Source organism: Triticum urartu, chromosome 2A (assembly GCF_056163025.1).
Source record: "Triticum urartu cultivar PI428250 chromosome 2A, HENAU_Tu73, whole genome shotgun sequence".
NCBI lineage: Eukaryota > Viridiplantae > Streptophyta > Magnoliopsida > Poales > Poaceae > Triticum > Triticum urartu.
Window position 1 is genome coordinate 328,899,947 of NC_141874.1, and position 25,875 is coordinate 328,925,821.

A 25,875-nucleotide genomic window follows, 5' to 3' on the forward strand; every position below is an offset into this window, starting at 1 on the left:
TCGTCAGTAACCTCAGGAGATTGGTTTAGCGATTGCTAAGGCGCAACGTCATGCATGTTTGTAGTTGGATCGTCAAAGTCGTCTCCACCAAATCGATAGTTATCATCTCATCGAAAGATCGGGACACCCTCGCCTCTATCACGAGCATTAAGCATAACTAACACCGAATAATGCACGACAAGTAGGATGTAATTTCATTGCATAACTATTGAAACTCGTGCTTGCATAGGGAATCACAAACCTTAACACAAATAGTCTTACTAAAACATAATTACTCACCAACATGACTCACCTATCACTATCATCATATCTCAAAACTATTACAAAAATCAAGTTTAATTTATCCAATGATCTTCATGAAAGTTTTATTATATCCCTCTTGAATATCTATCACTTTGGGACTAATTTAATATGTTACTTTTGATAAGCTCAAACAAATTTAAGTGAAGAACATGAGCATGAAAATTTTAGTCTCTCAAAATAATATAACTGAAGCATGAAAGAAATTCTTCAAAAAATTACTAACTCTCAAATAAATCTAAGTGATGCATGCGAGCATTTCTTCAAAAATATCAAAGGACACCATGCTCAAAAAGATATAAGTGAAGCATTAGAGCAATTCCATAGCTCAAAAAATTAAGTGAAGAACATAGAGCAATTCTAACAATAATAGCATAATTTTGGCTCTCTCAAATAGGTTTTTCCAACAAGGATAGATGACACAAACTAAAAAGCAAAACAAGCAAATACTCAGATAATACAAGACGCTCCAAGCGAAACTCTTGATATGTGACGAATAAAAATATTGCTCCAAGTAAAATACTGACGGTTGTTAGAAGAAAGAGGGGATGCCTTCTAGGGCATCCCCGAGCTTAGTTGCTTGGTTCTCCTTGAATAATAACTTGGGGTGCCATGGGGCATCCCCAAGCTTAGGCTCTTTTCACTCCTTATTCCGTCATCCATCGTGATCTCACCCAAAACTTGAAAACTTCAATCACACAAAACTTAACAAAACCTTCGTGAGATCCGTTAGTATAACAAAGCAAATCACCACTCTAAGTACGGTTGCAAACCCATTCATATTTTATTTTTGCATTATATCTACTGTATTCCAACTTTACCATGGCTTATACCCCCCGATACAATCCATGCATTCATCAAAATAAGCACACAAAGCAAAGAAAACAGAATCTGTCAAAAACAGAATAGTCTGTAGTAATCTGGAAACTTTATATACTTCTGTAACTCCAAAAATTCTGAAAAATTAGGAAAAATGTAGGCAATTTGTATACCAATCTTTTGTAAAATATTCAAAACATTTTGTCGCTTCTGTGATTCTTAAGAATTATTTTACAAGATGTAAAGTTTCTGTTTTTCAATAAGATCAAATCGACTATCACCCAACATAATCCCAAAGGCCTTACTTGGCACAAACACTAGCTAAAACATAAAAACACAATCATAATAGTAGCATAATTGTGCAAACACTAAAAAACAGAAATAAAAAGGCAAAAATTCATTGGGTTGCCTCCCAACAAGCGCTATCGTTTTATGCCCCTAGCTAGGCATAATTCCTAGATTCAAGTATTGTCATCTTTGGTTTCCAATTCCTCAATCACACAACCATAATTTTTTAAAGTTTTAGCATGCATAGTTTTTTATAATAATACTTCTAGGAATAGGATTGAAGAATTCATTCATGCAAGTAGGGTTTACAACTTCAACAAAGTCGGGGTGAATATTAATCATCTTAAGATCTTTTGTGTTATTATTAGAGATTGCACCCTTGTTCTTAGTGACTTGAGTAATCTTGCCAATTTTTGCGGGAGTTTTTTCAGTAGTTTTAGTAGAAGCAAAAGCCGAGCTTAAGTTAGTAAAATATTCTTCAAACTTACCAATCTAAGAAGGGCTTTCTTCTATTCTTTCGTTAACTATAGTTTCCTTCTCCCTTAGGAATTTAAAAACATCGCCCGCTTTTGACCCAAATTTATTAGCAAGATTTTGCTTCTTTTATGCAAATTTTCAATTTGAACTAAGGTGACCTTCTTCTTTTTAGTAGCATCTAATCGTTGCATAACATGCTCAAGAGTCAAGATTGTTTCATTAATAATGATAGGTGATGCACCCACTAGATCTCCCATGGCATTAAAAGCATCCAAAGATGGACACACTAAGAAATTCCCACCGGTACTTGTATCAAGGACAAATCTATACCAAGTGGTTATGCCCACATAAAAACTGCAAAGAAGAACAATAGTACATTGCTTACGCATAGATCTATTATGAGCATTGCAAATCCTGTACCAAGCATATTTTCGATTCTCCCCTCCCCTTTGTTCAAAATTAAGAACCTCGTTCTCGGCAGTACATGCAACAGAGGAAGAACTAGCCATAATGACAAAGTAGGCAAGCAAGAATGCAAACAAAGAGATAGATCTGACGATAAAAAGATGAATGAAAAAAGAAGGCAAATAAAACAACAAATTTTTGTGAAGTGGGGGAGATGAAAACGAGAGGCAAATGGCTAATAATGTAAATTGCAATGAGATGAGGTTTGTGATTAGTAACCTAGTAGATATTGATGATGTCTCCCCGGCAACGGCGCTGGAAATTCCTTTTGATGTTCCTTGAAACTACGTCGGTATTTCCCAAAGAGGAAGGGATGATGCTGCACAACTACGGTAGGTATTTCCCTCAGTTATGAAACCAAGGTATCAATCCAGTAGGAGAACCAAGCAACACTATGTAAATGGTACTTGCACACAAAGAACAAATACTTGCAACCCGACGTGTATGAGGGGCTGTCAATCCCTCTTCCTGTAACGGCTCCAGAAATTGTCAAGTTGACGGGATAAAAATTATGGTAGATTGGATAAATAGATCTCGATAAAAGGAGAAATAAAATAAGTAATAAAAAATTGTAGCAAGGTATTTTGGGTTTTTTGGAATAATAGATCTGAAAACAAAAGCAAACAAAAATAGATCTCAAAGCAAATATGATAATGAATAGACCCGAGGGCCGTAGATTTCACTAGTGGCTTCTCTCAAGAAATAGCACACGGTGGGTAAACAAATTACTGTTGGCCAATTGATAGAATATCAAATAATTATGACGATATCCAAGGCAATGATCAATATATAGGCATCATGTCCAAGATTAGTAGACCGACTCCTGCCTGCATCTACTACTATTACTCGACACATAGACCCCTATCCAGCATGCGTCTAGTGTATTAAGTCGATGGAAAAACGGAGTAATGCAATACGAACAATGACATGATGTAGACGAGATCTATTCATCTAGGAATAGCCCCCATCTCCTTATCCTTAATAGCAATGATACATGTGTGTCTTGCTGCCCCTTCTATCACTGGGAAAGAACACCGCAAGATCGAACCCATCACAAAGCACCTCTTCCCATGGCAAGAAAAATCGGTCTAGTTGGCCTAACTAAACAAAAGATTCGAAGAAGAAATATGAGGCTATAAAGAATTATGCATATAAGAGATCAAAAGAAGACTCAAATAATATTCATAGATATAGATCTGATCATCAACTCAAAGTTCATTGGATCCCAACAAACACCGCAAAAAGAGATACATCAAATAGATATCCAAGAGACCGTTGTATTGAGAATCAAAAGAGAGAGAGGAAGCCATCTAGCTAATGCCTACAGACCCGTAGGTCTATGATGAACTACTCACGCATCATCGGAGAGGCACCAATGATGATGATGAACCCCTCTGTGATGGTGTCTAGATTGGATCTCGTGGTTCTGGAACTTGCGGTGGCTAGAATTGTGTTTCGTCGACTCCCCTAGGGTTTCTGGAATATTTGGGAATTTCTAGGGTGAAGAGGCGGTGCAGGAGGTCACCTAGGGGGACACAACCCCCCTGGGCGCACTTGGGCCTCCTGGCGTGCCCTGGTGGGTTGTTCCCACCTCGGTCCTCCCCTCTGGTATTTCTTTGGACCACTGGGTGTCTTTTGGTCCAGAAAAAATCTAGCCCATTTACGGCCCATAATGCGGTATGTTATTGGCCCATGTTTGGCCAATCAATCATACGGCCCGTGGAAGGCCCATTGATGCTACGGCCCATAGAAGGCCCATTGTTTCTACGGCCCTTAGAAGGCCCATTGTTTCTATGTCCCGTAAGAGGCCCATGATAACTATAGTAAATATGTAGCCCGTGGTTATTGTGGCCGAGTTTTAAAAAATAGGTTATTGCGGCCACTAGCAAACCGCGGAAAAAGAACTGCACTGACTATAAGAAAACAAATAAACAATACAATAAGGAAATAAAGAAGCAAGCAACTTACGCTAGGCTATCACGGCTATTACACATATTACATCCACTGGGCATCAAAGTTCGCCACCAGTGCAAATATAGGGAACAAAGCCGCATATCATATACACTGGTTGTCAAAGTTCGCGACCAGTGCAAATAAACGCCGCAGCAAAACAAGTCCAGAACTGAAACCACTTCAGAAGAGCTCAAGAAACAATATCATGGGTACCCATAATGCTGGCAAGATGCTTAGCAAGCTTATTAACTTTCTCTTGTTTGGCGCTTAAATCCTCTAGCGCTTGATGTTGCACCAGAAAATATGCATCTGAATTCTGCAGGGACTTCCTCAGTCCTTCAGCTTCCTATCACAGCACATCTGATCGATGTCTTTCAACTTGAAGTTGAGACTCAAGAAGACGAACTGATTCAAGCAGCGATTTCGAAGAGCTTGTGCCAGCAGTAGTGGCCAGTAACTCGAACACATCATCAAGACATGACTTTTGGGTTCTCTCACTGTCGTCAAGATAGTTTATCAGCTTTCTTGGAAACCAACAAGGATGTCTCACTATCTTGAACCTTATCTGCATTACTTCCTTTACCATTGCATAACGGGGTACTGTTCTCCAATATTTTGTCTGCATTCTAAAAGAGAAACAAGCAGACACATCACAGGTTTACCATGTTGTATATGAAACTCATTTTGGTAAATCAGTTCAGTAGTAAAGTGGACAAGATAATAGCATGAAACAAACATATATCTATGTACCATGGTCACTTTATGGTCTATATCATTCTAGTTTTTGTTGCCAAATCAAGATAGAGACACAGTTCAAATAATATTTGTTCAAGACAAAGCAAAATATACAGAATATAAGTGTGGGAAACTATAGAGCAATGACAACACTTGTAATGTGCATGACATGAGAACATAACTGTTTATTCAATTAAAACTTAAATCAACATAGAGCAAGTTACAACAGCAAACCAGTTAAAGAAACATGTTTAAAACATACCTGTTGCACCATTGGAGTTTCAATTCCATTCTTCAAATTTGAAAATAGTTGGTATGAGTAAATACAATGATGCAAGAGCAAAGGAGTATGAATCATAGCTACAGAACCTGACCTGAGAACAATTCTTCTTCTCCTTTAAGCGTTGAGTTGGGATTCGAAGTGGTCGTCCTCGTGCTTTGGGCACTGCAGTTCCCTTACTAACTGCTCGTGTTTGGGTGCTCTGTGGTGGAGACGGTGATGTGTCAATTGGAACTGGGTTACTATCTGCTGGGGTTGGCGTTAGAAGGGGTGTAGGTAGTTCTCCGTCCAACTGGGTAGGGGTACAATATGCGAGAGTCTGGGTTAAGTGTGGTGGGGCTGGTTCTTGGGCAAGTACAACCTTGGTTCTATCTGCATCAACTAGTAGTACTATCTTTTTTGAAGATAGTGTTGTTACTCCCTTGGATATTGCCGTCACCCTCTCCAATTCAAATGGCTGGTAAACAAGAAAAGTAATTGAATGTACAGACATTGTATGATAGACATGTGTAGTGGATAGTGGGGAATAAAAGAGGGCATGAAATAATTCACAGTTATGTTGTCTAACCAAATAGGATAGCATGACACAATTTCACATATATGATGGCTAACTAAACAGGATAACATGACACAATTTCACATTATGATGGCTAACTAAAAAGACGGAAAGACATAGTTCAAAATATGATGACTATGTAAACAGGATGACATGATATAACTATATAATGTGTTTATTAAATAGGTTGGCATGCCATAATTCACATACATGCTGCCTATGGAAACATGATAGCATGATATAATTCACGGATAGAATGACATAATTCAAAATATGATGACTGTAAACACTAAACATGATGAGATGATATAATTATATGATGTCTTTATTAAATGGGTTGCCATGCCATAATTTAGATAGATGCTATGTATGTAAAAATGATGGCATGATATAATTCAAATATATGATTTATATAGTAAGCAAGTAAGAAGATGGAAATCCATATATGATGTAAAAACTAAGCAATGCAAGACAACATGCATGACATGGGTAATATAACCCTGTCAAGTTTGAGGATATACCTCAGGGGGGGGATAGGACTGGTCATCAGTCTCTTAATCCTCCTCTGAGGAGCTCTCTGTAACCAGCAAGATGTCTCCTTCAGCAGGTAGCATTGTCTGCTCCGAATACCTTGTTTTCACTCTAGATACTTCCATCACCGCTTCAAATGGCTGATGCACATGAAGAGTAGTTGAATAGACAAACGTTGTCAACAAATGGAACACATAATACAAAAAAATGATAGCATGATATAATTCACATACATGATGATTGGATAAGCAGCATGGCATTGCATAATTCACATATATAATGCCTTTGCAACAAGATAGCATTGCATAATTCACATATATAATGTCTTGCAACAACATGGCAATGCATAATTCACATATATGGTAATTAGACAGTAAACAGGTGGCATTCACACAAAGCATGTCTAAATTAATCAAATGACATAGCAATGCAACACACCATACACACGATATGAGCAACATAACCCTGCCAAGTTAGAGCATACACCTTGGGGGGGGGGGAATAGGACTGGTCATCTGTCTCTGAATCCTCCTCTGAGGAGCTATCCGTAACCAGTGAGATACACGCTTCGTCAGATAGCATACTCTGCTCTGAAGACCTGGTTTTCACTCCAGAATTTTCCATCACCGTGTCAAATAGATGATGCACACGAAGAGTAGTTGAATGTACTAACATTGTTGACAAATGTAATACGTAATGAAAAAAAGGTTGGCCTGATATAATTCACATTTAAGATGACTGGCTAAGCAGGATGGCATTGCAAAATTCACATATATGATGCCTGGCTAAACAAGATGGCGTTGCATAATTCACATAAACGATGAATAAACTAAACATATGGCATTCACACAAAACATGTCTAAACTAAGCAGATGACATATTTGATGTATAAAGTAAGCAATGCAAGGCACCATATGCATGATATAACCAACATCAGCATGCTAGGTTAGAGCGAAGACCTTAGGGGGTAAATATGAGTGGTCTTCTCCTTTTGAATCCCCCTCAGAACAGATATCTTCCTCTCGATTACAATCTGAAATGGGTGGAGGGGGCTGCCTTTGCGCCTACCATCGAGCGACGTCTGCATGAAATTTTATTGCCACGCAAGGCTCTTCTCTTTTGCTCTACATGTTGATACGTCTCCAACGTATCTATAATTTTTGATTGTTCCATACTATTATATTATCTGTTTTGGATGTTCATGGGCTTTACTATACACTTTTATATTATTTTTGGGACTAACCTACTAACCCAAGGCCCAGTGCAAATTGCTGTTTTTGCCTATTTCAGTGTTTCCCAGAAAAGGAACATCAAAAGGAATCCAAACAGAATGAAACCTTTGGGAGAGTTATTTTTGGAACAAACGTGATCCAGGGGACTTGGAGTGGACGTCAAGCAAGAAACGAGGCGGCCACGAGGCAGGGAGGCGTGCCTGCCCCTGGGCGCGCCCCCACCCTCATGGGCACCTCGCAGCTCCACCGACCTACTTCTTCCTCCTATATATATCCATATACCCCGAAAACATCCAGGAGAACCACGAAACCCTATTTCCACCGCCGCAACCTTCTGTACCCAAGGGATCCCATCTTGGGGCCTTTTCCGGAGCTCGGCCGGAGGGGGAATCGATCACGGAGGGCTTCTACATCAACACCATAGCCTCTCCAATGATGTGTGAGTAGTTTACCATAGACCTTCGGGTCCGTAGTTATTAGCTAGATGGCTTCTTCTCTCTCTTTGGATCTCAATACAATGTTCTCCTCGATCTTCTTGGAGACCTATTCGATGTAACTATTTTTGCGGTGTGTTTGTCGAGATCCGATGAATTGTGGGTTTATGATCAAGTTTATCTATGAAGAATATTTGATTCTTCTATGAAATCTTTTATGTATGATTGGTTATCTTTGCAAGTCTCTTTGAATTATCAGTTTGGTTTGGCCTACTAAATTGATCTTTCTTGCAACGGGAGAAGTGCTTAGCTTTGGGTTCAATCTTGCGGTGTCCTTTTGCAGTGACAGCAGGGGCAGCAAGGCACGTATTGTATTGTTGCCATCAAGGATAAAAAGATGGGGTTTATATCATATTGCTTGAGTTTATCCCTCTACATCATGTCATCTTGCCTAATGCATTACTCTGTTCTTATGAACTTAATACTCTAGATGCATGCTGGATAGCGGTCGATGTGTGGAGTAATAGTAGTAGATGCAGAATCGTTTCGGTCTACTTGTCGCGGACGTGATGCCTATATACATGATCATGCTAGATATTTTCATAATTATGCACTTTTCTATCAATTGCTCGACAGTAATTTGTTCACCCACCGTAATACTTATGCTATCTTGAGAGAAGCCACTAGTGAAACCTATGGCCCCCGGGTCTATCTTTTATCATATAAGTTTCCAATCTATTTTATTTTGCAATCTTACTTTCTTATCTATATCATAAAAATACCAAAATATTTATCTTATTATCTCTATCAGATTTCACTCTCGTAAGTGACCGTGAAGGGATTGACAACCCCTTTATGGCGTTGGTTGTGAAGTTCTTATTTGTTTGTGTAGGTATGAGGGACTTGCGTGTAGTCTCCTACTGGATTGATACCTTGGTTCTCAAAAACTGAGGGAAATACTTACACTACTTTGCTGCATCACCCTTTCCTCTTCAAGGGAAAACCAACGCAATGCTCAAGAGGTAGCAAGAAGGATTTCTGGCGCCGTTGCCGGGGAGATCTACGACAAGTCAAGACATACCAAGTACCTATCATAAACTCTTATCCCTCACATTACATTATTTGCCATTTGCCTCTTGTTTTACTCTCCCCCACTTCACCCTTGCCGTTTTATTCGCCTCTTTTCCTTATCCTTTTCTTTCGCCATGACCGAATCAAAAAGGGCTAAGGGTTCTCTCCCGAGCGTCAGTACTTTGGATAGTCCCTTTGTTCTTTCTAAGCTCATAAATAATGATGCTATGGAAAGACCTACCAGGGTTATCAATGAGGGTTTGAATAATTTCTATGAAGATGATCCCGGAATTTTTTGGTATTTAATTGATGAGTCTTTAAAAGATGCTTGGGATAGGTTATTAAGGATCCGAGCCAGCTATGTGCCCCAATATCATATCGAGATATACCTGAAAAGCTTTTATGTTGGCTTACCCTCTTCATTCAAGCAAGTTTTAGACTCTATTTTTGAAGAAGGTTTTCTTGAGGGGGATCGCATAGATACCTATGAAAAGATGAAAACTATATTTGGGCACCCCATGAGTGAGAAGGTTGAATCCACCTCTCTTTTGTGCTTTTATCAAAATGAAATTATCAAAGAGATGAAGTCTAGCTTAGATGCAAATTTCTGTAGCATGCTTAATCTTTCTTCTACCATTAATTGCCACGTACTTTCTTAGAATAGAAGGATAAATGCTATAGATAAGAAATTTTCTCTTTTCTTTCCTAATACCAAAGATGGTAATACCTAGATCTATTCTTGTTTTTATGCCTAGCTAGGGGCGTTAAACGATAGCGCTTGTTGGGAGGCAACCCAATTTTATTTTTGTTTCTTGTTTTTTGGTTCTGTTTAGTAATAAATAATTCATCTAGCCTCTGTTTATATGTGGTTTCATGCTTTTAATTAGTGTTTGTTCCAAGTAGAACCTTTGGGAAGACTTGGGGAAATTCTTTGCGATCTTGCTGTAAAAAACCAGAAACTTTAGCGCTCACGAGATTTGCTGCCATTTTTTACTGGATTGTGCAATTAGGTTGATTATTTTTGCAGATCATTAATAGATAAATTCCTCACGTCCAGCAACTTATTTCAGAATTTTTGGGGTTACAGAAGTATCCGAAACCTACAGATTACTACAGACTATTCTGTTTTTAACAGATTCTGTTTTTCGTGTGTTGTTTGCTTATTTTGATGATTCTATGGCTAGTATCGGAGGTTATGAACCATAGAGAAGTTGGAATACAGTAGGTTTAAAACCAAAATAAATAAATAATGAGTTCATTACAGTACCTTAAGTGGTGATTTGTTTTCTTATACTAACGGAGCTCATGAGATTTTCTGTTGAGTTTTGTGTTGTGAAGTTTTCAAGTTTTGGGTACAGATTTGATGGATTATGGAATAAGGAGTGGCAAGAGCCTAAGCTTGGTGATGCCTAAGGCACCCCAAGGTAAAATTCAAGGACAACCAAAAGCCTAATCTTGGGGATGCCCCGGAAGGCATCCCCTCTTTCGTCTTCGTCCATCGGCAACTTTACTTGAGGCTATATTTTTATTCACCACATGATATGTGTTTTGCTTGGAGCGTCTTGTATAATTTGAGTCTTTTCTTTTTAGTTTTCCACAATAATCCTTGCTGTACACAACTTTTGGGAGAGGCACACATGAATTACAATGCTCTATGTGCTTCACTTATATCTTTTGAGCTAGATAATTTTGCTCTAGTACTTCACTTATATCTTTTAGAGCACGGTGGTGGTTTTATTTTATAGAAATTATTGATCTCTCATGCTTCACTTATATTATTTTGAGAGTCTTTTAGAATAGCATGGTAAATTTCTTTGGTTATAAAATTAGTCCTAATATGATAGGCATCCAAGATGGGTATAATAAAAACTATCATAAAAAGTGCATTGAATACTATAAGAAGTTTGATACTTGATGATTGTTTTGAGATATGAAGATGGTGATATTAGAGTCATGCTAGTTGAGTAGTTGTGAATTTGAGAAATACTTGTTCTAAAGTTTGTGATTCCTGTAGCATGCACGTATGGTGAACCCTTATGTGGTGAAGTCGGAGCATGATTTATTTATTGATTGTCTTCCTTATGAGTGGCGGTCGGGGACGAGCGATGGTATTTTCCTACCAATCTATCCCCCTAGGAGCATGCGCGTAGTACTTTGTTTCGATAACTGATAGATTTTTGCAATAAGTATGTGAGTTCTTTATGACTAATGTTGAGTCCATGGATTATACGCACTCTCACCCTTCCACCATTGCTAGCCTCTCTAGTACCGTGCAACTTTCGCCAGTACTGTAAACCGAACATATACCTTCCTCAAAACAGCCACCATACCTACCTATGATGGCATTTCCATAGCCATTCCGAGATATATTGCCATGCAACTTACCACCGTTCCGTTTGTTAGGACACACTTCATCATTGTCATATTGCTTTGCATGATCATGTAGTTGACATTGTATTTGTGGCAAAGCCACCGTTCATAATTCTTTCATACATGTCACTCATGAGTCATTGCACATCCCGGTATACCACCGAAGGCATTCACATAGAGTCATATTTTGTTCTAAGAATTGAGTTGTAAGTAAATAAAGTGTGATGATCATCATTATTAGAGCATTGTCCCATGTGAGGAAAGGATGATGGAGACTATGATTCCCCCACAAGTCGAGATGAGACTCCGGACGAAAAATACAAAAAAGAAAAAAAAGAGGCCATAAAAAAAGAGAAGGCCCAAATAAAAAAATGAGAGAAAAAGAGAGAAGGGACAATGTTACTATCCTTTTACCACACTTGTGCTTCAAAGTAGCACCATGATCTTCACGATAGAGAGTATCCTATGTTGTCACTTTCATATACTAGTGGGAATTTTACATTATAGAACTTGGCTTGTATATTCCAATGATGGGCTTCCTCAAAATGCCCTAGGTCTTCGTGAGCAAGCGAGTTGGATGCACACCCACTTAGTTTCTTTTGTTGAGCTTTCATACACTTATAGCTCCAGTGCATCCATTGCATGGAAATCCCTACTCACTCACATTGATATCTATTGATGGGCATCTCCATAGCCCGTTGATATGCCTAGTTGATGTGAGACTATCTTCCCCTTTTTGTCTTCTCCACAACCACCATTCTATTTCACCTATAGTGCTATGTCCATGGCTCACACTCATGTATTGCGTGAAGATTGAAAAAGTTTGAGAACATCAAAAGTATGAAACAATTGCTTGGCTTGTCATCGGGGTTGTGCGTGATTTAGATATTTTGTGTGGTGAAGATAGAGCATAGCCAGAATATATGATTTTGTAGGGATAACTTTCTTTGGCCATGTTATTTTGAGAAGACATAATTGCTTTGTTAGTATGCTTGAAATATTATTGTTTTTATGTCAATATTAAAATTTTGTCTTGAATCTTTCGGATCTGAACATTCTTGCCACAATAAAGAAAATTACATTGAGAATTATGCTAGGTAGCATTCCACATCAATTTTTTTTGTTTTTATCATTTACCTACTCGAGGACGAGCAGGAATTAAGCTCGGGGATGCTTGATACGTCTCCAACGTATCTATAATTTTTGATTGTTCCATGCTATTATATTATCTGTTTTGGATGTTTATGGGCTTTATTATACACTTTTATATTATTTTTGGGACTAACCTACTAACCCAAGGCCCCGTGCAAATTGCTGTTTTTTTGCCTATTTTAGTGTTTCGCAGAAAAGGAATATAAACAGAATCCAAACGGAATGAAACCTTCGGGAGAGTTATTTTCGAACAAACGTGATCCAGGGGACTTGGAGTGGACGTCAAGAAAGAAACGAGGCGGACATGAGGCAGGGAGGCGCGCCTGCCCCCTGGGCCTGCCCCCCCACCCTCGTGGGCCCCTCGTAGTTCCACCGACCTGCTTCTTCCTCCTATATATATATCCATATACCCCGAAAACATCCAGGAGCACCACAAAACCCTATTTCCACCGCCGCAACCTTTGTACCCAAGAGATCCCATCTTGGGGCCTTTTCCGGAGCTCAGCCGGAGGGGGAATCAACCATAGAGGGCTCTACATCAACACCATAGCCTCTCTGATGATGTGTGATAAGTTTACCATAGACCTTCGGGTCCATAGTTATTAGCTAGATGGCTTCTTCCCTCTCTTTGGATCTCAATACAATGTTCTCCTCGATCTTCTTGGAGACCTATTCGATGTAACTCTTTTTGCGGTGTGTTTGTCGGGATCCGATGAATTGTGGGCTTATGATCAAGTTTATCTATGAACAATATTTGATTCTTCTCTGAAATCTTTTATGTATGATTGGTTATCTTTGCAAGTCTCTTTAAATTATTAGTTTGGTTTGGCCTACTAGATTGATATTTCTTGCAATGGGAGAAGTGATTAGCTTTGGGTTCAACCTTGCGGTGTCCTTTCCCATTGACAGCATGGGCAGCAAAGCACGTATTGTATTGTTGCCATCGAGGATAAAAAGATGGGGTTTATATCATATTGCTTGAGTTTATCCCTCTACATCATGTCATCTTGCCTAATGCATTACTCTGTTCTTATGAACTTAATACTCTAGATGCATGTTGGATAACAGTCGATGTGTGGAGTAATAGTAGTAGATGCAGAATCATTTCGGTTTACTTGTCACGGACGTGATGCCTATATACATGATCATGCCTAGATATTCTCATAATTATGCACTTTTTTATCAATTGCTTGATAGTAATTTGTTCACCCACCGTAATACTTATGCTATCTTGAGAGAATCCACTAGTGAAACCTATGGCCCCCGGGTCTATCTTTTATCATATAAATTTCCAATGTATTTTATTTTGCAATCTTACTTTCCTATCTATATCATAAAAATACCAAAAATATTTATCTAATTATCTTTATCAGATCTCACTCTCGTAAGTGACCGTGAAGGGATTGACAAACCCTTTATCACGTTGGTTGCGAGGTTCTTATTTGTTTGTGCATGTATGAGGGACTTGCGTGTAGTCTCCTACTGGGTTGATACCTTGGTTCTCAAAAACTGAGGCAAATACTTACGGCACTTTGCTTCGTCACCCTTTCCTCTTCAAGGGAAACCAACGCAGTGCTCAAGAGGTAGCACAAGTTCAGTTCCGTTGTGTACAATAACTGACATGCATAGGAATAAAACATAGTGAGATTATGTAAGGAGTGCATGTAGAAGTCCAGAGTGATGGTAGCAACCTGTGGATAGACCCAAAACCAATGATAGCAGGCAGATAATGGCTTCAGTTAAAAAATACAGATAATGGATTCTTTACAATTTGTTTCCCACTCAACATGAAACTCATAGTAGACACCAGAGATTAACCAAATAGTAGATAGATACTATTGATGGCAGCCCCAATATGTAACCCACAACCATTTAAAAATTTAAGTTTGACCATTAGTTTGGAGTTGACTCAGAGTCTAATCAGTGAACAGGACGATAAAGTAGCATGTAATATTAAGCGATGCATAACTTAAGCAGACACGAAAGAGTGCAACCTCTCTTGTGGACCCGTGTAGTCCTCGAGGTCATCTGCTTGGTTGATGATAGTATTGCAGTTGTCATGGATACCGGCGGCGGGGAAGAAGATCTGAGGCAGCGAAATATAGTCTAGAGGCCGGATCCCTGCTGTGCTGGACCCTTCTATCGTTGGAGCAGCTAAGCTGGGGTGGATGACGATGCAGCAGGAGCGGGACAAACCACACAAGGTTTTCTTTGACAACTATCTGTAAGAGAAGTAATTTTGTAAGGGCTCGTTTGAATTGGAGGATTGTAACAACGTAGGGATAGGAAATACATAGTGATAGGATAGGAATGCACGTGCAAAACAGAGAATTTAAAAACACGAGATTTCTGCTAATCTGGGTGTTTGGTTCACAAGAATTGGAAGATCACATGATGCAAAGAAGCATGGTGAGATTAAGTCAAACCACAAGAAAATGTACGGTTATAATGGTATTATGCTACTATCTCTTAGTCTTGTGCTTCATGAATAGGAATTTGAAAAGCAAGACAAGTGGATATTAAAATTCCTACGGGTTTTCTTTCAAGGAGGCACTAAAGGAACAAATCCTACAGTTTTCCTTTGCTCTATTCCTTTGAACCAAGTGCATGAATACTAGTACCATAGGAAACTTTCTAATTTCTATGTTTTTCCTTCACTTTTCCTTTCAAGCACTGGCAATTCTAGTAGGCAGGCTTGAGCAAGGAAAAGCCTACACTCAAAAAATGTTTTTGTGCTACTTCTACTACTTTGGACCCAGGCCACTGCCCTACTATCTCAACTCCCAGGCCTATCGTCAAATGCACAGCTCAAACGCGCAGAGATAAATAATGATGGCATTCAAGAGAGTCCATCACAGATAGCTAAGTTGCCTAGTACCTCACTGCTTGTCATATAGTAGGAGAAACTAATCGTATTTCACGTTACTACGTGTGCTCAGTGGACAATATATATAACATGTAGAGTAAAAAATAGATGCAACAAGTGTACAACCTCTTTGGCGAAGCCATATCGATCTCACATAATTGGGTTGGTCGGTGAGGATGATCCAGCTGACTTGGCTGTCAGAGGAGGGGAAGAAGATCTTAGGCATCTTGAGATGGAGCCCGGGGTACTGGTCCACTGTGATGGAGAGTTTCGTCGTTGGAGCAGCTCTGGTGAGTTGTCCGAAGCCGAGGCTGAAGCAGGACAAGAGAGACAATGTTAACCTGAGTGGAATTCTAATAGCATCTCCAATAGATGACGTAAAATACATAACCACAAAGTGCTAGATGTAAAATACGCCACCGCTCATCTCTGAACTTAACTGCCGAAACTGAATTTAACTGTCGAAACTGAACTTAACTGTCGAAACTGAATTTTGCTGTCGAAACTGAATTTTACTGTCGAAACTGAATGCACTAGTAGCAGAAAAGTAGTAGCAGCAGCGTGTGCGAGAGATGGGGCAGCTGGTCATGTACCAGTTCATCTTCAACCTCCACCCCCTGAGCCGCCAGCCACCATCGGCCAAACCGCCGCCACCCGCCGCCCGCGACCACCGGTGCGCCGCCCCGCCCGTCCCGAAACCACTCCCCACCGCCGGTCCGCCGCTGCCCTGGCCATCCCTCTAGCCCCCCCATGCCGAGCTTTTTCTCCAGCGATCACCATGCCACCGCCCCAGCACCGTCGGCGACCACCACCCCAGCACTGCCGGCGACCACCGCCCCCACCTTGAACCCTAAGATAGATAGTGGGGTACCTCTCCGGCGAGCCCCCCTCCCCGTTGTGGCTGGTTCTTCCTTAACTCCGGCGAGCCCCCCCACCCCCTGAAAATCGACTGACCCAAAAGTCGATTCAGTCGACTGAAGTGTAGCTAAATCGGAGCAGCATCGCAAGCAATAGCAAGAGTAAGAGCGGCAGCGTGAGCAAGAGAAAGAGCAGAGCATGCAGAGGACCGAGAGCAAGAGCAGAGCAGCAGCGCGAGCGAGAGCTAAAGCAGCAGCAACTCCTACTGATGTGGACGTCGCCGCCGAGGGAGCGACGTCATGGAGGAAGTGGGCCGACGACGGCGCCGTGGATAGAGCCACGCCATGTCGGCTCGGGACCGAGTGCCGGCAGCACCGTGAGATCGAATTAAGAAGAAAATGTGGCGATTAGTGTACAACCTCTTTGGTGGCGCCGATTAGGCCTCAGCTTCATCTGAGGATACGGTGATGATGTTGCTCTTCCGGTGGTGCAGGTGAAGACAGCGGTGTGGGAATGGAGGTGGTGCGAAAGACGAGGGGAACGTCGGGGCAGCTCCTTGGAGGTGGAGGACGGGGTGGCTAAACCGGCAGGACGACGAGATCGACGACGGATCCTCATCAGGTACGTTGGATGAGGGACGTCGAGCTGTTGTTGTGGACGACGTCGTTGAGGAAGAGGTTCCGGCTGGGTGGCGGACGGAGGAGGGTGTGGGGCTTCACGGGTTTTCGCGGCCTCAGTGTACGAATGGGTGGGCTGATGGGATGGAGTGGGGAACCATGGCTTAGGGACGCGCTTGTCCGAAATGTGGGGTAAGTTACGAAAGTGCCCCCACCAATTTGAGCTAGGCGGTTCTTTCGGTTCAGGGGTATCACAGGCATTTCACGTGTCGGGATTTCACAGGAGGTGGGAGTTTTCGTGCGTGTTGTAATTTTGGGATAGCAAGGCACGGGTTGAGATGGAGGGTGTTTTCGGAGCACAACAAGACAAAGATATATCTTAAATATTTTAGGGTAACAAGGTGTGGGTTGAAATTTTCGGACAAGCCTAACGTGTACTGTACCAAATCAATTCACCCTTCTGTCGACGAAAAAACAAAAAGAAGTCAATTCGTACCACACAAGAGAGTCCGGTCCCGTGTACTGTACCAAATCAATTCACACTACAAATGCCATTCAAAATTTGAATTCATGTTATTTTCAATTAAAATATTTCGCTATGTGTATAATGCATGCAACCTGCTACTCAAATGAACGCTTTAGTGCATTCCAAATGTTTATACTACCGCTTCAATATGAACTAAATTTGAATTGTTTCTCTATTTGAATAAGATCTACAATAATGATTGTTGTGAAATCAAACCATTTGAATTCGTTTCTCTATTTTAATAAGATCTACAATCATCATTATTGTCAAGTTAAACCATCCTTTGTGTATTATCTTCACATCACACCACATGATTACCATCGAGTTAGATATGAATTATGTGTACTATATGAACTCGAACTTGATTGTTTGAATCACTTTATGTTGATTTCAAATCACAGTACATTTCAAGCTCTAGCTAGATCTTCATAGTCTAAACCATGTCTCATATGTATAATGTGTTTATCACATAATGTATGGTGCCCCGCCCCCTACGCCTACAAGTATTTAGATGTGAGTTGCAAACGCCACACATTACCACAAATTCAAATAAAATGTGAGATTGTTCGATATATAGTATTGTTTAGATTGTTCGATATTTAGTTGTAAGCTACAAACGCCACACATTATCATAAATTCAAATAAAATGTGAGATGGTTCGATGTATAGTATGGTTTAGATTGTTCGACATTTAACTGTGAGTTTCAAATGCCATGCATTATCACATTATGGTATAACATGTGCAAAACCACAACATGCGTATCATCGCTATATTCATGCATGCATATGTTTATAACACTGTGATCTCCTATTCAAATATGTGAATCCACTTTCATATCAAATTATGATCTTTGTTAGTCTCTTACACCCACACAATCCTCTAACCTTTGTAGCTAGCACTAACTTTCTCTTGTGCATGCACACGCCCTCCTCGCCCTACCCCTCCCTCAGCATTCTATCCATTGCGCACATTAGTTTTTTTCTTTAGGTCGTTCTCCCACAGTCTCCACAACTCCTTTCTGACACACACCGATCGTTAAACCTCTCCAGCAATGCCTACAACATACACACGCACCTTACATCTCCTCCTTTCTGTGTCCATGCCTCGTGTCTCTCATACAGTCCCACCCACGTATAAACTCTCGCCCCTCTTTTCATCGATCTCACAATCGCACACTCCTCCTCCTATCTAGCTAGTAGCTCGGCCTCTCGCACCACCTCCTAGCTCAATTCTCTCTGTCTATCCATCTCGCTGGGCCTTACTTGCCTCTAAAAAATGGATGTACATCGACCGATCTCCCTCTATACATATAGCTAGCTAGGTCCTTATAACTCGTTTTTCCCCACGCTTCGATCGATCTACCTCATTAGTTATGTCTCTCCCTTCCTCCGACAAAGAAAAATTGATCTACCGATCTAGTTAGGTTTGCTTACCAAACACATGGTTCCCCTTCATCATCCATGCATGCGTACCGACACATCTATCATGCACAGGCACACACAGAAACAAATCCCCACTCTTATTGGTAATATTGCAGTTCTACCCTCGGTTTGTCTAGTAGGCCTCTCCCACCATCTTCGAGAAGCAACTCCATCACCCAGCCAACACTCTACCCCTCTCCCTCCCTCTCTCTCTCCTCTCTATCTCTATCTCTATCTCTCTCTCTCTCTCGCTGTCCCAACCTATTTCCCGTTCTTCAGTTATGTATGGATCTTGACCGATCTCCCTCAAGACATAGTTGGGTCTCTCATTCTCAACACATATACGAGTCGTTCTACCTCTCTAGTTAGGCCTCTGCCTCCCCCTCCCCCCCCCACACAAACACTGATACATCGAGCGCTCTAGTCATGTCTCCCTGCCACACACAAACTTGCCCTGTGCCCTCTGACATTCCGGTAGGTCAGTCGCCCTATATCTTTGACTTGCACACACACAATTTTGATGGCTCTCTTCATCGATCTCGCACCCTCCCACTTGATCCTCTCTTCGACTCTATCGATATCTATGACCCCTCCCTCTCTTCTCGTGGATCGCCCCCTCTATATATGATATAGATAGGCCTCTATTTCACACACATTGCATGTGTCGAATTTTTGTTTGAGATGTCATCGACACATATTCCCACAAATACATTCACGAAATCACCCCCAACAAAAACACTCACAAATGCACACGTCATCTATCTAGGTTTGTATCTCTCTCTCTCACACACACACGTAGGTGGGGGACATGCATGAAGAGAAGAGGTGCACACACGGTGCATGTACTCCCGTCTCTTTCCCAACCACACCCGCGCGGGTACACAGTGGAGCTCATTTTTGTACAAAAAGGCAGCCCACATGGTAATTTGACACGTGTACTGGTTGTCCACTTGATGGAGGATCATCTACCATGGGTGAACAAACAAATTGCGACTTGACGCTTTATGTTAAAAAAAGCGGTAAACCATGTGGGGCCTACCTTAGAGGCAAGGCTGTATACACTTGAGATGCTCTGTACGTATTACTTTTGATGCATCCCGTCAACTCGCAGAATGAGGAGAAGCTTTCTTAGTATGTCGTCTCCCCGCCCACAGACGCGGTGGCTCGCAGGATGAGGTGAAGCTTGCTTACTACGCCTTACGCCCGCTCCCTCGCCCACGCGTGCTGTGGCTCACAGGACGAGGAGAAAATTTTACTACTCCCTCCGTTTACTCCTCTACCTTGGTTAGAGCGATTATCATATTGTTTGGAATATATGTCCTTTAGTAGATTTCAATATGAACTACTCCACTAGTACATACCCCAAACACTGATGTATACAGACGTATTTTAGAGTGTAGATTCACTCATTTTGCTCCGTATGTAGTCCATATTGAAACAAACGTAATAGTATGCACTCTCCCTCGCCCCTCTACCCTCGCCCACATGGTGGACGCGCAGCAATTCATTCGGTCTCATATAGCCAGAATGATATATACTGTAGTACCATTATTGCTCGACTTCCCAAAGAGGCGAAGAGCCAATCGCAAGGTTAATATTCTGGAGATGCCAAGCGCAAGGTTTATAGGAGAACTAATAGTAGTACGTACCAGTGGTACGTACTGTTTGAGGAAGAAGGCAACAAGATGTATGTTTTGCATGACAGTCTCTTCTTAGAGGACGCGCTAGACCTAGTGGACCTCATTTTTGCAATGGGACTACTCCCTATCATAGATGGCATGATTCAGCGGGCATAATTTGGAGCTTCTTAGTCTTAAACCCCATGAAGAAGTCCAATCGAAAGGAATAGCCATCCTCTACACGTGCTCCTATGTAAAATGAGTAAATGAGACAAAAAGAGAAAGAGACAAAGTAAAAAAATCACCAGCCTTAGATCCAGCCCTATTGTATCAGTGAATGATATTTCTACGTCGTGATTTACATGGCTATATTATTAACCATGCTACGGAGATAGAAGCGGATTTTTATTTATTCGCGGAGGTAGCAGTGGATGGATATTCAACAAGGAGTGAAATGATGGCTGCTTCCTCAGTCAAACATAGAGAAAGGTGGGCCTCGTGATTTCATGGCTTATTAGTCATTATTACTGCCAATACTCTTTGCCCATATATAATAACCACGTGGTAGTATAGTAGTGGTCTATTCTTTTAATAACTATGCTCGAAGAGAAGAGGTGCACGCACCCACGTACGTAGTGTACTAGTAGCACTCTTTGCGTCTTCCCCAACCACACACGTTATACGGTGGAGCTCATTTCTGTAAGCTGATGCAGCCCACATGATAATTTGACGCGTCTAGTAGTAGTTACTCACTTATAAATAATGGAGGGTCGGAACCACGCATGAACGGTGCCGCGTCATTTATAAATAAAGTTTTTTTCTTCAGTGGCACGTACGCAATATAAATAGGTTCATATGAAGAGAAAAGGAAACCGCTCCACTATATACATAGGCAGGACGATCCTACATGGTTGCTTGTTGGGGTTGCTCTCTTCACACTCTCTCGCACAAAATGACTGTGGCCACATCTCTAACATCCGGGCGGATCACGTCCGCCGGGGGAAGGGGTGGATGCTTAGTGTCGATGCGATTGCTGTCGGTGTCAAAACCGGCGGATCTCAGGTAGGGGGTCCCGAACTGTGTGTCTAAGGTCTATGGTAACAGGAGACAGGGGACACCATGTTTACCCAGGTTCGGGCCCTCTCTATGGAGGTAATACCCTACTTCTTGCTTGATTGATCTTGATGAATATGAGTATTACAAGAGTTGATCTACCACGGGATCGTAATGGCTAAACCCTAAAAGTCTAGCCTGTCTGACTATGATTATGAAGAGCTATGTCTATGGACCTAGCCCTCCGGTTTATATAGACACCGGAGGGATCTAGGGTTACATAAGGTCGGTTACAGAGAAAGGAATCTTCATATTTGGTCGCCAAGCTTGCCTTCCACGCCAAGGAGAGTCCCATCCGGACACGGGTAGAGTCTTTGGCCTTTGTATCTTCAGGGCCCATCAGTCCGGCCCATATCCAATAGGTCGGACACTTGAGGACCCCTTAGTCCGGGACTCCCTCAGTAGCCCCTGAACCAGACTTCAATGACGAGGTGTACGGCGTGCATATTGTTTTCGGCATTGCAAGGCGGGTTCCCCTTCCCGAATACTCCAAGATAGTCTTCGGTCGCAATGAACGTGTCTGGTTCTGCAACGCAAGTACCACACACAACCGCAGAGAATATAATATTTGCATGAGTTCAATCGGCTGACAACTTTATGTAATGTGACATCACGTTTGCCCAGTCATTTATTTCGAACCGTTTCTTGTCCCGCCGTTCCACGTTTCGAGGCGCGGTTTTTATTGGCACGTCTTGTCGAAGTAGAGATCATGTCCCCTTATCGCGGGATTCTCATCAATACAAGTGTGGATAACCCAACCGTTCCATTGGTATGATTCCTTAGCAATAGGCAGGTTTTCAGGCTTAGGTGGAGGCGTTCGATATCCGTTGCCTTTATAAAGGAGCCAAGGGCCGCCTTGTTTTGCGCCACCCTTTTCTTAGCCCTTCCAACTTCGAGTTCTAACACCCAAGGCTCGACTTCATCGCTTCAAGCTCCCCAATCATGTCCAGACCCAGCCCACAGGGCTGAGGGAGGCCTCCTCTGTTCCGGAGGAGGACATCACGAAGCTTCGCGCGGCCAGATACCTGACCGCAGAGATCCCCCATAGGCTCCCTGCTCGAGGATAGGTTATTCCCACTCCTAGATCTGGCGAGAGGGTCGTATTTATCTCCCACTTCCTACAAGGGCTAGGATTCGCTCTTCACCCCTTCATCTGGGGCTCATGTTTCACTACGGACTAGATTTTCATGATCTAGCCCCAGATTCTTTCCTTTTCATCTCGACGTTCATCGTCACGTGCGAGGACTCTCTTCGCATTCCCCCACACTTCGGCTTATGGCTCAAGACCTTTAGTGTGAAGCCGAAGGTAGTCGACGGGGAACAAGCGGAGTGCAGAGGGGCTATAGTGAGCAAACTTATCAATGCTCCCTGGCCAAAAGGCTCTTTCACCGAAACTCCTGACCTATGGCAGCGGGAGTGGTTTTATGTCAGTGAACCCCGCGGTACCAAGTGGGCGGCTATACCTGCATTTCGATCTGGCCCTCCGTTACAGCTTGTGTCATGGATTAATAAAGGACTGGACTGGGGATCAAGTGCAGACTCTACAGAGCCGCATCCGGAGCTTCCTTGAGAAGGATGTCAATCTTATCAACGTGGTTCAAGGAATGCTGGTCCGCCGGGTTCTGCTGTGCTAGCGACAACCTCTCCGTATGTGGGAGTTTAATCCGGAAGGACCACGGACCCTCCAAGACTTCTTTGGTATTACACACAAGGGAATGTGGAAGCTGTTTTTCGAGAAACGAAAACAATGGCCGGACACCACCGAGGACATTGGCCTCGACCGCAACCATCCGGATACCTCGGTAAGCGCTCTATTTCCGAACAATTTTTCAGCAATATATGCCATAGTGCGACACTGATCACACTATCCTCTTCCAGGGCCAGATAAAGAAAGTAGAGCGAATCAGGTGTTCGACCCCTCTTCCCGAAGACTCAGCGGATTCTGTATTAACAAGGATGCTGGCCCCGGCACCGTACCAAATCCCTATGAAGGAGGACAAGACGGAGAGCGGGAGGACCAAAGGTGGCCTCCATCCCAAAGATATATTAGATGCTGTGTCCGGGGAGATGAAAATCCCATCGCCCGAAGACAAAAGTAAAGGAGAAGCTAACGTTCATTCTCCCCATGGTAAGAAAAGGGCCATCTCCGAAGATTGGGGGGGGGGGGGAAGGCTCCCAAGCGAGGCAAGACGCCCCTGTCGGGCGGCTCGGGCTTGGAGGACGACGTTATTGCGCAGACCCCCGGCGAGGGCAAGCCTAAATCGTAAGCGAACAAGGGTGTTTTACACATATCCCGTTCCTCTCCTGTGACCAGGGTAACATCTAGAATGTATGTTTTCGCAGCTCGGCGCATAGTCTTCCTCAACAATCCTCTTCCTTGGGGGATCTTCTCCCAGAGATGATGGAAAGCGAGACACCTCCACCAGTCTCCTCGCCCAATAGGGCGGATGACTTCAAGGTGTCGTCCCGGAGGGTCTCTCCTGATCAACAAGTGACGCGAGGGATGATGAAAACACCAACCGAAGGTGATACTTCGGTAGCCCAGGGTTCGGGGGCCAACAATAAAGGCTCCGGACTATCCGACTTACAGCCGGAGATAATTCTAGGGATGAATGAACGGATCCCTTCGAAGGGAGGCTGTGCTGGTACAGCAACTTCCGCAGATCCAGAAGCGTCGGATATATTGACGAACATGCTACGATAGGCGTCTGTCTCCAAGAACCATCGTACCTTGATGGGTACGGTGGTTGAAAAGGTCATGTCCGCAAAAAGCGGATTGAATGAGGCCTTCACGAGCCTGCTAAGAGGCTTCGAGGTTTGTACCATAATGCTTTCGATTGTGTTTTATTCACAAAATACTCCTGTGTATAGATAGTAGCCCCTGAGACTCTGATTGGCTTCCCAAGTGAGGCAATCAGAGGATCAAAAAGATATATCCAGGAAATAATCTGACTACTTGGAACACGGGCTATTACCTCCCCTGCTACTGCCCGATCTGCAGATGTTGCAGATCTACATCAGAAGATTGATGAGGCGGATGATGACATCACGCTTATCAACAGGCGGCTTGACGAGGTGCAAGGTATGTTTTTCGGGCAGTCAGTATATGTATGTGTGATAACATGAGCACGAAGCTAGAATTGTATACTAAGACACACATAACTGCAGATGGTGCTGCTGCGATGGAGGCCCTTCGGGCTAAGCTTTTCCTCGCCAAGGAGCAAGCCCGGATGAGTAATTCGACTGCCACTAAGGCAACTGATGAGTTAAAAACCAAACAGGCTGCTCGGCGCCGGTGTGAGGAGAGAATTTCTATCATGGCGCGCAAGCTAGACGAAACCACTGTCCTGTGCGAATTCCTCGAGAGGGATAACAAAACCAAAGCGGCTGATCTCGACAAGGACTTGCAAGAGGCGAAAGAAGCATGATCTGAGTCTAGAGCGGCTCGGGAAGAGATCCAGCAAGCTGGGGAGATACCAGCTGGTAAGCCTTTGTTATTACAGATGAAGTTCGGCGATCCGAAGTATTCCCCACTTAATCAAATGTGGAGCTCTCCAAACACATTCTTGGACCTGCCGAAGAGCGCCCCCGATGCTGCACAATTTTACCAGGCGCATGAAGGGTGTGCCACGGAGAAGCTTTTTTAGTCACAGTTCGGCACGCAAAAGCGTCCGATGTTACTAAATGAACAGATGGCCCAATGGGCCGAGCTCCGCAGGATATTCGGTTCTGCCATGAAGGACGTCATAGTCCGGCTATGGCCTACTGAGCCCATTCTGAATAGTTACTTCGGTTTGGTACAGCAGCTTGTGGATGAAGTGCCGCGTATCGACGCCGTTAAGCGTTCAACGTGCATTGAAGGTGCACGGATGGCCTTTGCCCATGTCAAAACATACTGGCCGAAGATGAAGGCCACCGACGTTGCAGCGAGGAGTCCCCTCAAGGGTAAGGACCATCACGCACCCGAACATTATTTCGAGGACGTCTTAGAGGGTGCCCGCTTGATAGAGGGTCAGTGCTCGAAAGATATGATATTCGAATGAAATGTATTGAAATTGTAAAAGACAATATTATGATAATATTATGATACTTGCTTAAAAGCTTTTGGTTCCTCCTGTGCGGCCATTTTTGTATAATCTGAAAGTTTTCCAGTCGTCGGCTTCAGCCCCCTCATAGAAAATACGGGGGTGT